This window comes from Gopherus flavomarginatus, unplaced genomic scaffold (genome assembly GCF_025201925.1).
Source record: "Gopherus flavomarginatus isolate rGopFla2 unplaced genomic scaffold, rGopFla2.mat.asm mat_scaffold_561_arrow_ctg1, whole genome shotgun sequence".
NCBI lineage: Eukaryota > Metazoa > Chordata > Testudines > Testudinidae > Gopherus > Gopherus flavomarginatus.
Window position 1 is genome coordinate 23554 of NW_026115118.1, and position 13333 is coordinate 36886.

Sequence of the window (13333 nt, forward strand, 5' to 3'; positions counted from 1 at the left end):
CAAACCTAAGCCACAACCCTTTTGTATCTGTTGTAATAAAAAATTATGCAGAAGCAACCTAGATTTTTTTTTTAGTAACAGGCGGTTTATAGTCCCCATATTTAGGATACCGGCGGGTTAGAGAGAAGATTGCTTTTTTCCCCACTTTTTAACAAATAAGGTTGAAAAGGAAACCTGAAGACCCATAGCCTTTATTTAGGAATAGGTGTTTTAATAACATGTAAGTGTGCAAAAACATTTTAGTGTGATAAAACTAATGCGCTGTAATAAAAAAGGTTTGTTTTTTTTTAATTTTAGGCTAACCCGGGCCATTTTATAGTAAAAACAGCAGGCTCTTGCAGCAGCTCTTAGCAAAAACAGCCTCTGTAAGTCAGTAAATTTTAAAAAAAAGAACAAAACATAACAAGGTCTTCTTTTAAAGCAAAAGAACCCCCAAAACAGGTATTAAGAAGCATACTAATTTACTATAAAAACTAAGCTTTTTAACCATTAAAGTTTAAAAGCTAAAGTGTGTAGCCAAAAACCTTCCCGCGTTTTTTAAAAAACCCACTAAGACAACTCCCCCTCCGCTCTTAGCTAAACAGCCAGAGCCTTCGGCTTTTTTTTAACCCTGTAACAAAACCTAAAAACCGTTTTAAAATATGTTTTAAAGAGATATATAATTTTTTTAACTTACTAACAATGTAAAATAAGTTGTGTAAAAGTTTAACGTGGTTTATTTTTAAATTAGCAGTTTTGTTTTAAAAACTAAGGCCATAAAACAAATTAAAGAAATACAGATTGCAGTTTTAAAAATGTTTTTGGTTACAACGGTGTAAATGGGTACATTACCATTTAAAAAAGGCTTTTTATTAACTGTTTAAACACATTTACTATAAAAAAATAACATTTTTAGCCATTAAAGCTAAAGCATGTTGGCAGTCTGGGGACCGACACCCACCTTTTTTCCTAGAAAAGTGCCCTTTACGCACCCTGTTTTTTTAAAGAAACGCCTTTTTAAATATTAATTTTGGGGGGGGTGGAGGGCAAAACCTTTTTTTAAAAACAGGTTTAAACCTATAAATAGAGGAACAAAAAACTTAACAAGACTGTTAAAGAAATATTGCTAATACAAGACTTTGACCGTTATGGGGAGCAACCACATGGTAAGAAACCTTACTATAATTTGCGTGGGTCGTCAAGGTATTATACTAGCGTTATGCTCACTTAAAAGGCAATATTTTTTCTTTTAAATAGGACGAGGCCTTTTTTCTTGACATTTCAGATGCCGCGCTACAAGCTTTAAACTTTGGTAAGCTAATTAATATGCTACACAAGAATAATTTATTTTTAAGATAAAAGGTTTTAAAAAAATTTATTTTTTTAATTTAGAACAAGATGGAAGTCAAAACCACCCAATAGTTTTCCTGAAATTACAGAAGAAGGTGTGAACTGTTTTTCAAATATGTGTTTTTTAAAATAAAAAAATCTGTAGTTGGAAATAGTGTGCATTTTAGGGGCTTGAAAACCCTTAAAGCTTTTATTGTACAAAAGTTGCCGTTCTACCGCCCCTGCGTGGTGTAAACTATAATTTAAACGCGGTTTTTAGCCCGCTTATTGCAAAAACGTTTTTAAAATATAAATTTTTGGGGAACAGCTTTGTTGTTGTTAGTTAAAAAAAAGCCGTGCTAAAAACATTCTGTTTATGTGTATCAGCAGACTCATCAAGCGTTATTCCTCAAGAAGAAATGTTGAAGGTGAGCGCGCTTAAAGAGGCCAAGAAATTTCCCTTTGAGGCAGCTGCAGTTGGAAGCAAGCGCATTAAGCACAGCGATTTTGAACAGCCCTGCGCGTCCAAATCTCTTATTGCACAAAACCAGCCGGCACTAAAAAAGGCCAAAAAGTCTACCTCTAAAACAGCATTCGTTTTCAGGGAGGGGGGGAAAGGGGCTCAGACCCCCCTCCAAGCTTTTGAACCACCCAAAGCTACCTCTACAACTTCCAGGAACCATGGTAAGCGAGGCAGAGGAGTTAAAGCCCCTAGTTTTCAACAGACCTTTGCCTCCCCGACCCAAAACAATTAGCTTTAAAAACAAACAACTCTGTGGAAGCAACCATGTTTACGCGTGGTTTGAGCAGGGTGAAGAAGTTAATCCCCCGGGTTTTGAAACCCGCAAAACCCTTGCCAGAAATAAGAATGTTCCTGGGGGCTGGCTGCATCTGTTGCTGCTTTTAACTAGCTGTTTAGTGTTTGTACATCTCTAAAGCGTTTAATAGATAAAAAAGTTTTCAAAGCTAATTCTTGAGGTATTTCAAAAACAAAATTTTCCAGAAGAAAGGGTGGTTTTTAGACCAAAAAATAGCAGATACGCGGGCACTAATTAAAAAAGTGGAAAGTGCGATAAAGGGGGAAGGAAGAGGCTGACTGCACATGAAACCTAAAAATGAAAAGAGGGGTAGGGAAAAAAACGGAAAAAATCTAAAATAGTAAGAAGGCTTTTGGCCAAAAACATAAAAAAAACCAAAGCTATTTTAAAAAACAACCCCCCCAACCAAGAAAGGGAAATAGACCCTCCCACCCCTTCTTCTTCTGAAAGTCCAGATTCCCCCGCTCCTGATACACCACCACAGGTGTATTTGGAGCGTGTAAGATACTGGATAAGACCCCGAAGGAAGTTTAAGGCTTATGACTATTTTGAAGAATTTCGTTTTGCTAATTTGGACAGAGTAACCGGGTTCACAGAAACCATGATGGCCATCGACATCGCTTTTCAAAATTTGCTAGATGATATTCATAATCAGGTGGGCCCTGAAGAGTTTGTACAGCCACGCTTAGATGTCCCGGGGATAAATCACCAGCTCTTTTCTTTACGGAGGCCTTGGGAAAATTTAAACGACGTAGATTTTTTAAATAACATCGTTAATGTGTTGCAAAGTAACGCAGAGATTGTGTGGTCCGAAACTATACGCCTGGCTGTTACACTTATTAATAACAGGGTTGGTGGAGTTGGGTCTGTAAGACCTCTAAAAACTATTACGTGCAGTAAAATTTTTGAAAAAAAAGAAAACATTTAATTGATTTAAATAACCAGGGTGACAACCTGTCTTTTGCCGGTAGCGTGCTGGGTCTTCTATCAGATAAAAAAGTTACAGATGCCCAGCTGTTAGAGGGGGCCAAACACCTTCATCAGGAATTGGGGTTTTCGGACCAAAAAATGATTAGCTTGACAGACGAGAGCTCTTTCGAAGTGTGCTTGGGGGTAGCTATTACCGTTATGTATTATGAAAATGAAAATTGGTGTTTTTTTACAACGGGGGGTGTACAGCCTTCCCACGGCCTTTGAATTTAACGGGTGTTTTTTCACCGGTGCCCCATTTGCTATTGCGAAAATGATTACAACCCGTTGCTTAAGGCAACCCACGGACAGCTGTACAACAGAACCATCATTAAGGCTGAATTTTTAAAAAGGCAGGGGTTTGAGGTAAGGACCGTGTGGGATCACGAGTGGCAAGCCATGCTAGCAAACGATAACCGGGTGGAAAATTTTTTACGAGAAAAAAAGCTGCCACAGCCTTTGGTTCCTAGAGACGCCCTTTAGGGTGCTAGAACAAACGCCATTTACCGTTATTACAAACTGCAGCCCGGGGAGCAGGTTCATTACTACGATTTTACCAACCTCTACCCTTTTGTTAACAAAACTAAACAATATCCTGTGGGACATCCCGTTATTGTGTATGAGGGTTTGGGGGTTATCTGCATTGCCAAGGTTAAAGTGTACCCTCCAAGAGGTTTGTATTTTCCCGTGTTACCATACAAGGTTGATGGTAAACTAATGTTTCCTCTCTGCGCCCTTTGTGCAGAAACAAAACAAAAGGACCCCTGCAGGCACAGTTAGGAGGAGAGGGCTCTAGCAGGCGCTTGGTGCCCTATAGAGTTGGTGGAGGCTTTAAACGAAGGGTACAGAATCGCTGAAAGTTATGAAGTCTGGCATTTTAGCCGCTCTTCGGATGCCCTGTTTTCGGACTACATTAAAACACACCTAAGACGAAAACAAGAGGCCTCGGGGTTCCCTCACTGGTGTACGGACAAGTTTAAAAAAGAACAGTACCTTAAAGAGTACCGTGAAAAAGAAGGTGTGTGTCTGCGTCTTAAAAAAATTAAGGTAAACCCCGCAAAAAGACAAATCTCAAAGCTGTTTTTAAATTCCCTGTGGGGAAAACTTGGTCAGCGAACAAATTTGACTAATACTAGTATAGTAACAGACACTGACGAGCTCTTCATGTACGTGTTTATACCTTATAACGATGTGTCATCGTGCGAGTTTATCGAAGAGGACACAGCCGTAGTGTCTTGGAAGTACGCAAAAGAACACTGCACCCATTCCAGCAACACTAACTTGTTTATAGCGTGCTTTACCACCGCTTATACTGGGCTAGAGGTCCACTGCTTGTTAGACCGTTTACAGGAGCGGTGTCTTTATCATGATACGGAGTCTATAATTTTTGTAAGTAAAGAAGGGGAGTGAACTCCACCCCAGGGGATTATTTAGGAGATTTAGCTAGCGAAATACTCCCAGATGATCACATTGTGGAGTTTGTGTCCGCGGGACCTAAAACATACGGGTACAAACTGTCCAGCGGTAAAACCTCTATGAAATTAAAAGGAATCACACTTAACTCAGGAAACACTGAAAAAATTAATTTTGAAAGCTTAAAAAAACTCGTCTGAGATTACCCCGAGGGATAGGACCCAAAAGAAATCGTAACACAGCAGCCAGGAATCGTAAGGGTAAAAAAACACTGGTTAATAGAAACAAGGACTCAAAAAAAACCCCAAGAAGTCATTCACGACAAAGGTTTTGGAGCATGAGCTTTCGTGGGTGAATACCCACTTCCTCAGATACATGCATCTGAGGAAGTGGGTGTTCACACACGAAAGCTCATGCTCCAAAACGTCTGTTAGTTTATAAGGTGCCACAGGATTCTTTGCTGCTTTTACAGATTTACGACAAAAGAGCCCTCGAGGAGCCTTTTAAAACTTTGCCGTACGGGTATTAATAATTATGAAAACCACGTTTGTTCATCCCTTTTACTTTTTGCTCTGTCGTCCCTCAAATTCTGGAGAATCTTATTTTATAAATCAGTTGGTAGAAAATGGTCAACAAACTGTTTTCATGTATGCCTGAAAATATTGTGTGGTATTATAGCTGATGGTAACCGCTGTATACAGAGATGCTCCAAAAATTTTCATGTATTACATTTTTGAAGATTACCTAACACATTTAATGATGACCATTTATTTCGTAATAAAGTGAATGTGGTTGTTATTGATGATCTAGTGGAGTCTGCTTCTGAAAGCGCTGAAATTGAAAAAGCCTTTACAAAATACGTACACCACAAAAAATTAAGTATTCTGTACATTGTGCAAAATATGTTTTGTCAGGGAAAAAAGCCGTACAATTGATTTATATACTAAATATATGGTTCTTTTTAAAAACCCCCGCGATAAACTACAATTTTTTTGGAGGCTTCTGATCACGGTACCAAAAAACCCTTCGCGTATCTGCTGGTGGATTTAAACGTTCAGCGTCCGAAAACCTCAGGTTAAAAACAGGTCTTTTCCCCACAGACCGGCCCTATGCATACTCCTTTAAAAAAAAACCATAAAAAATAGTTACGGCATCTGACGACCTAGCAGCGGCCATTTCAGAAATAGAGCTTAACACTTTAAAAGGAAACGTTCCTCTAAAACCTCGACAAATAAGCATCCTTAAAAAAAAACCCGAAAAATTATTAAAAAGCTAAACGATAAAAAGCTATCCCTAAAAAGAAAAAGAGCTTATTGTAAAACAAACCGGTGGCTTTAATGGTCGTTTGTTAAGCTTTGCACTCCCCCTGCTGTCAAGCCTTTTAATTAACAGGTAACGGAACACACTGAAAAAACTGTACCTCGTCGGACTTCTAGCGGTGAAGAATATACGTGAACCACAACCACTCGCCAATTGGATTCAGAAATGAAAGACATTCTTCAAAGAACCGGTTTATCCGACTACGAAAAGGCTAAACTCTACGAGGGGGTCCTGCAAACATACCTGGTATTGGCCAAGCGTGGTGAAATGGAAAAGACTAAAATAAACCTCTTTTTTTTTCCCCGAGCCAGAGCAAGAGCAAGAGGAGATTCAACCTCCTAAAGTTCAGGGAGGTATATCGGACTTTCTTATTCTGGAAGTATTGGAGAGGTAAACCCTCGTTATAAAAAAAAGCTGAAATATTGTTAAATAAGCTTAAACAGCGTAAAGATGTTTCTTCTTGGGCTGATATCTGCCTCTTGTGTACCGGGGAAAAGCGATTGAGGGGTCTCACATGCTTGATATAGTCAGGGGGTAACCGGCTCTTATTCTTTCGCTAACAAGAGGACTCCTAAAGGGTGGCATGTTTTTATGAAAGCCTTGGCAGAGGTAAACGTGCCTAAGACCGTCGTAGGGCATGTTACCACTAAACAATTTTTAGAGCGCCTAAAAATAGGGCTAAAGCCTGTCAAGCCCACAAGTAGAACCACCCCTTTTAAAAACGTCCCTGTTAAAAAAACGAAAAATCGACTGGTTAAAAAGGTAAAATAAAAGACGTAAACAAAATTTTATTGGTGCACCTCTTTAAACACACGAGAAGACAAACACGTTTGAACATGTTGAAATATGTTTAAAACAGGTCTGGGCATGCCGGTCTTCTTCCTTTTACAAATTGCACCACCAAGCGGTCATTTTCCCGTAAATCATCTGTGTACAACTTTAAAATACAATCAAAAGATAAACCCTTATTACGTTGTTTAAGAAAAAAATCCAATGATAACCGCAGGTTACTGCTAGGAGGTCCTGAAGTTGTCTCTGATGAAACACAACTTTATCACAGTTACGGTTTAAAAAATTCATAATAGGCTTAGGGAAAAAGTTACTGTCTTCGGAAAAACCGCAGGAGTCAAAAACTCGCCGGGCCCCCGTTTTGGAAAATAAAGGGCCAACAAATGTTCCCCGGGTAACTTATGGGGGTGGATGTTAACAATATGCCCCAAAGGTCTTCCGGACTCAAAACCTTTCGAAAGCAATCGCTAGAAAAAGCATCTAAAAAAGAAGGGTCCTTTGATAAAATATCACGTAGTTGCACGGTGTGCATGATTACATATAGTTAAACAGAACTTTCTTCTATGATTTACTTCGAGCACGTTATCAAAAACCCCATACCCTATCATGTTAACCGTAGACGGCAAAGCCGTTGCAAACCGAATTTCCGCTCTCAGGTTTCCAGTTTTAATTGAAGAATAATGATCGGCGGACTCCTGATATGGGGTCAAATCAAAGGCGTACAGCGTATAGCCCTGGGCAAATTCATCGCCGGTTCCATTTTCAAAATCGGGTTGTAGGGGATTTGCTGGCACCTGTTCGCCATCCACATACAAGGCCACAAAATTAAGGTTATAATGTTTAAAGTTAAAAGGATTTTTAACGTAGCTGCCGCTGAAGGCGTCGTTATCTATAAAACCTACTACTAGCTGCTTGAATAGCTGTCCTAAAAGAAGGTTTTCCTGGTAACTGACACGACTGCCGGCCGGTATGCTAAACACCTTTATGCTTACCCGGTATACGGGATACTTAGCGTTGACAATTATTAAAACTTCGCCGTGCCCCAAACGAACCTCCAGGGTTACTTTTGCACGATTTAAAAGCAAAGAAACCGAAATAATGTGTACTTCATAATTCTGGTTTTCAATCCCGCTCATAAGGCAAAAAACATCTTTGCAACTTGTTAGTTTAATTTTTAAAACTACACCGTTTAGCAGTAGATTTTCTTTAAAAAAACAAATTGCGTAGCGAGGGTGTCGTGGCTTTTCGTTTAAAATTAGCTCTATTAAGGCTCTCTAAGGGTAACAATTGTTGCTCTAGCTATTAATACGATCGCCTAAAGTAACATCCAGCTGGTTAAAAAGAGTGGCGATGGGGTAGTCTATTCGGGGCACCCGGGCATCATCATCAATGTCCGACCAGTCATCTTTTATCACCTTGCAGCACACGTACAGTAGAGTGCTGTTAAGGTCTAAGTAATGATCCCCAAGCCCCGTAATAAAAAATTCAAGAGGTGCATTTACCGTAAAAGCGGTCAAAGAAGGTACCTCTACATAAAAGTTATTTTAAATACTGGTTTTTGTAGGGGCTATTTGAAATAAATCCAGTTTCGATTTTGGTGCATTCGTCAGACCCACAATGAATAAAAGCCATTTTAAAATATATCCCTTTTATCGCGGGAACGAGACGCTTCCTCTTCTTAGGAGGCCTTTTAGGTATATGGCTAAGACGTCTTCCGACAGCTTTTTTTTAATGGTCTATATGGTACCTTAAATGGCTGGTGCATCGCTGCTCTTTTTCTTCTCATTACCACTAAACCGGAACCTTCCTGTGCTCCTGTTTTGTTTTTAACTGCGCTAGACACGTGGTTTACGACATTTTTGGTTATATTTTTTGCGGCTGTTTTATATGGGGTTTAATAATGTAAAAAACCTCTTTTTAAAGGGGACACGACTTTTCTAAAAAGACTGCGAAATATGCGTTCTAAACCTATCCCGTACAAAACGAGTAATCCTTGATATCCTGCTAAGGCATAGCCAGCCTGGGCCTTGTAGTAGTTTCTATACAAAAAGGGCTCTCCATAGTTTTTCTTAGTCACAATTCTCCAGCTTCTTGGGGGCGCAAATATAGTTTAACAATTATCTTTCCAAAACTAAATGAAGCGCGCTTATTTTGATCCGTCTTTATTTCAATAGTAATGGTTCTGATGTGCTGCTTACTTAAGGGAACGTAATGCGGTTTGTCATACATTATTGTAAGAAATTCGTTGTTGCTACCGCGGATGGGAACGCAGCGCAACAGCGGCACACAGTAGTCCCCCACTAACTGATGTTCCACTATATCCGTGTACACGTATAAAGAGTTAACCACCCCGTAATGTCTGCGGGGTACTATCCTACACGGATGATTTGAAAGCATTCCCAATATTGTTGCCAATTTACCCACTGTGGAAAAAAACTACTTTCCATCGTTTGGTTTTAACTGAACGCTTCTAGTCACACGGTTGTAAATAACGTAGGTATTTGGTTTTTCGGCATCTTTGTCTATATTCTTGATGATTTCTATTAAATGGTGAATGATTGAATAATAGCCGGAATCCATGTTGTAGGTTGGAATTTTTTTCCGAGGCTAAAGTAAATGCTGTTTCGTAAAGAAGCGTGTTCCAAAAGTGACAATAATAAATTTCCGATAAAGCATCCCACCGCCTTATTAAATTTAAAGGCTTGGCTAGTTTTATTGTAAAATTGGAACTAGTATTTTCAGGAAAAACCCCCGCTCAGGCGTTGCTTGGTAAGGTCATGTAAAAACTTTTTTCCGTCATTTTTTTATTAAAGGTAGTGCACTTGAGACGCTTTAAGCCAACTATTAAATTTCTTAGGCCAGCCTTTCCATTTTACAAAAAAAATTTGTTTATTCCCTGACCTTTTTCTGCTAAAAATTTTTCTACCCTGTAAACGCAGTCCTCGTTAGGGTTTACTTTTTGTAAGTCTTCAGGATAAGAAGACAGCACGACTTCCTCCCCTTCATAATCTTGTAATGCATACACCTGTCTTTGTCCTCTTAATAAAACCCCTGAAGCGATAAATATTTCATCGGTAATGGTTTGCTGATTCCCCTTTTCAACAATGCACTTTGTTTTAGATACTATTACTTGATCCCCTTTTTTAGAAATCACACGTTGCGTCTTTATTTTAAAATTACCCCCGTAGACGGTTTTCCACAGGCTTAGCGCTTTAGCTTGTGTCAGGTCAATTGGGCGTCCTCTGTGTAGTTCTGTGTTAATTTCTGTTGTAACCCTCTATGAAGACCCGGTATGTCCAGACCTGTTTTAAGCATGTTTCAACATGTTCAAACGTGTTTATCTTGCGTGTGTTTAAAGAGGTGCACCAATAAAATTTTATTTACGTCTTTTATTTTACATTGTTAACCAGTCGATTTTTCGTTTTTTAACAGGGACGTTTTTAAAAGGGGTGGTTCTACTTGTGGCCTTGACAGGCTTTAGCCCTACTTTTAGACGCTCTAAAAATTGTTCATTGGTAACATGCCCTACGACTGTCGTAGGCACGTTTAGCTCTGCCAAGGCTTTCATAGAAACATGCCACCCTTTAGGAGTCCTCTTGTTAGCGAAAGAGTTAAGTGTGATTCTTTTTAATTTCATAGAGGTTTTACCGCTGGACAGTTTGTCCCCGCATGTTTTAGGTCCCGCGGACACAAACTCCACAATGTGATCATCTGGGGGTATTTCGCTAGTTAAATCTCCTAAATAATCCAATGGCCCCTGTTAATCCACCAAGCCCCTGTTAAAGCCCCTGTTAAAGCCCTCTCCTCCTGATTGTGCCTGCAGGGGTCCTTTTGTTTTGTTTCTGCACAAAGTGCGCACAGGGGAAACATTAGTTTACCATCAACCCTGTATTGTAACACAGGAACATACAAACCTCTTGGAGGGTACACTCTAACCTTGGCAACGCCAAAGTACTGGCAGATATCCCCAAAACCCTCATACACAGTAACGGGATGTCCTACAGGATATTGATTAGTTTTGTTAACAAAAGGGTAGAGGTTGCTAAAATCGTAGTAATGAACCGGCTCCCCGGGCTGCGGTTTGTAATAATGGTAAATGGCGTTTGTTCTAGCTCCGTAAAGGGCGTCTCTAGGAACCAAAGGTTGTGGCAGCTTTTTTTCTCGTAAAAAATTTTCCACCTGGTTATCGTTTGCTAGCATAGTCCTTACCTAAAACCCCTGGCTTTTCGAAAATTCAGCCTTAATGATGGTTCTGTTGTACAGCTGTCCGTGGGTTGCCTTAAGCAACGGGTTGTAATCATTTTCGCAATAGCAAATGGGGCACCGGTGAAAAAACACCCGTTAAATTCAAAGGCCGTGGGAAGGCTGTACACCCCCCGTTGTAAAAAAACACCAATTTTCATTTTCATAATACATAACGGTAATAGCTACCCCCAAGAACACTTCGAAAGAGCTCTCGTCTGTCAAGCTAATCATTTTTTGGTCCGAAAACCCCAATTCCTGATGAAGGTGTTTGGCCCCCTCTAACAGCTGGGCATCTGTAACTTTTTTATCTGATAGAAGACCCAGCACGCTACCGGCAAAAGACAGGTTGTCACCCTGGTTATTTAAATCAATTAAATGTTTTCTTTTTTTTCAAAAATTTTACTGCACGTAATAGTTTTTAGAGGTCTTACAGACCCAACTCCACCAACCCTGTTATTAATAAGTGTAACAGCCAGGCGTATAGTTTCGGACCACACAATCTCTGCGTTACTTTGCAACACATTAACGATGTTATTTAAAAAATCTACGTCGTTTAAATTTTCCCAAGGCCTCCGTAAAGAAAAGAGCTGGTGATTTATCCCCGGGACATCTAAGCGTGGCTGTACAAAATCTTCAGGGCCCACCTGATTATGAATATCATCTAGCAAATTTTGAAAAGCGATGTCGATGGCCATCATGGTTTCTGTGAACCCGGTTACTCTGTCCAAATTAGCAAAACGAAATTCTTCAAAATAGTCATAAGCCTTAAACTTCCTTCGGGGTCTTATCCAGTATCTTTCACGCTCCAAATACACCTGTGGTGGTGTATCAGGAGCGGGGGAATCTGGACGTTCAGAAGAAGAAGAAGGGGTGGGAGGGTCTATTTCCCTTTCTTGGTTGGGGGGGTTGTTTTTTAAAATAGCTTTGGTTTTTTTTATGTTTTTGGCCAAAAGCCTTCTTACTATTTTAGATTTTTTCCGTTTTTTTCCCTACCCCTCTTTTCATTTTTAGGTTTCATGTGCAGTCAGCCTCTTCCTTCCCCCTTTATCGCACTTTCCACTTTTTTAATTAGTGCCCGCGTATCTGCTATTTTTTGGTCTAAAAACCACCCTTTCTTCTGGAAAATTTTGTTTTTGAAATACCTCAAGAATTAGCTTTGAAAACTTTTTTATCTATTAAACGCTTTAGAGATGTACAAACACTAAACAGCTAGTTAAAAGCAGCAACAGATGCAGCCAGCCCCCAGGAACATTCTTATTTCTGGCAAGGGTTTTGCGGGTTCCAAAACCCGGGGGATTAACTTCTTCACCCTGCTCAAACCACGCGTAAACATGGTTGCTTCCACAGAGTTGTTTGTTTTTAAAGCTAATTGTTTTGGGTCGGGGAGGCAAAGGTCTGTTGAAAACTAGGGGCTTTAACTCCTCTGCCTCGCTTACCATGGTTCCTGGAAGTTGTAGAGGTAGCTTTGGGTGGTTCAAAAGCTTGGAGGGGGGTCTGAGCCCCTTTCCCCCCTCCCTGAAAACGAATGCTGTTTTAGAGGTAGACTTTTTGGCCTTTTTTAGTGCCGGCTGGTTTTGTGCAATAAGAGATTTGGACGCGCAGGGCTGTTCAAAATCGCTGTGCTTAATGCGCTTGCTTCCAACTGCAGCTGCCTCAAAGGGAAATTTCTTGGCCTCTTTAAGCGCGCTCACCTTCAACATTTCTTCTTGAGGAATAACGCTTGATGAGTCTGCTAATATACATAAACAGAATGTTTTTAGCACGGCTTTTTTTTAACTAACAACAACAAAGCTGTTCCCCAAAAATTTATATTTTAAAAACGTTTTTGCAATAAGCGGGCTAAAAACCGCGTTTAAATTATAGTTTACACCACGCAGGGGCGGTAGAACGGCAACTTTTGTACAATAAAAGCTTTAAGGGTTTTCAAGCCCCTAAAATGCACACTATTTCCAACTACAGATTTTTTTATTTTAAAAAACACATATTTGAAAAACAGTTCACACCTTCTTCTGTAATTTCAGGAAAACTATTGGGTGGTTTTGACTTCCATCTTGTTCTAAATTAAAAAAATAAATTTTTTTAAAACCTTTTATCTTAAAAATAAATTATTCTTGTGTAGCATATTAATTAGCTTACCAAAGTTTAAAGCTTGTAGCGCGGCATCTGAAATGTCAAGAAAAAAGGCCTCGTCCTATTTAAAAGAAAAAATATTGCCTTTTAAGTGAGCATAACGCTAGTATAATACCTTGACGACCCACGCAAATTATAGTAAGGTTTCTTACCATGTGGTTGCTCCCCATAACGGTCAAAGTCTTGTATTAGCAATATTTCTTTAACAGTCTTGTTAAGTTTTTTGTTCCTCTATTTATAGGTTTAAACCTGTTTTTAAAAAAAGGTTTTGCCCTCCACCCCCCCCCAAAATTAATATTTAAAAAGGCGTTTCTTTAAAAAAACAGGGTGCGTAAAGGGCA

At 39.5% G+C, this 13333-nt stretch overlaps 2 long non-coding RNA genes across 2 annotated transcripts; one reads left to right on the forward strand and one right to left on the reverse strand.

Annotated features, from left to right (window-relative positions):
* The first annotated feature begins 1259 nt into the window (after positions 1-1259).
* On the forward strand, positions 1260-1912 carry LOC127042561 (uncharacterized). The gene is made up of 3 exons (XR_007771971.1): positions 1260-1291; positions 1372-1424; positions 1699-1912. It is a non-coding gene; the product is annotated as an uncharacterized LOC127042561 (long non-coding RNA).
* A 10244-nt stretch (positions 1913-12156) lies between these two features.
* Positions 12157-13030, reverse strand: LOC127042562 (uncharacterized). Its single transcript, XR_007771972.1, has 3 exons — positions 12999-13030; positions 12866-12918; positions 12157-12591 (listed from the first exon to the last, which is right to left on the reverse strand). It is a non-coding gene; the product is annotated as an uncharacterized LOC127042562 (long non-coding RNA).
* Between the last annotated feature and the right edge of the window lie 303 nt (positions 13031-13333).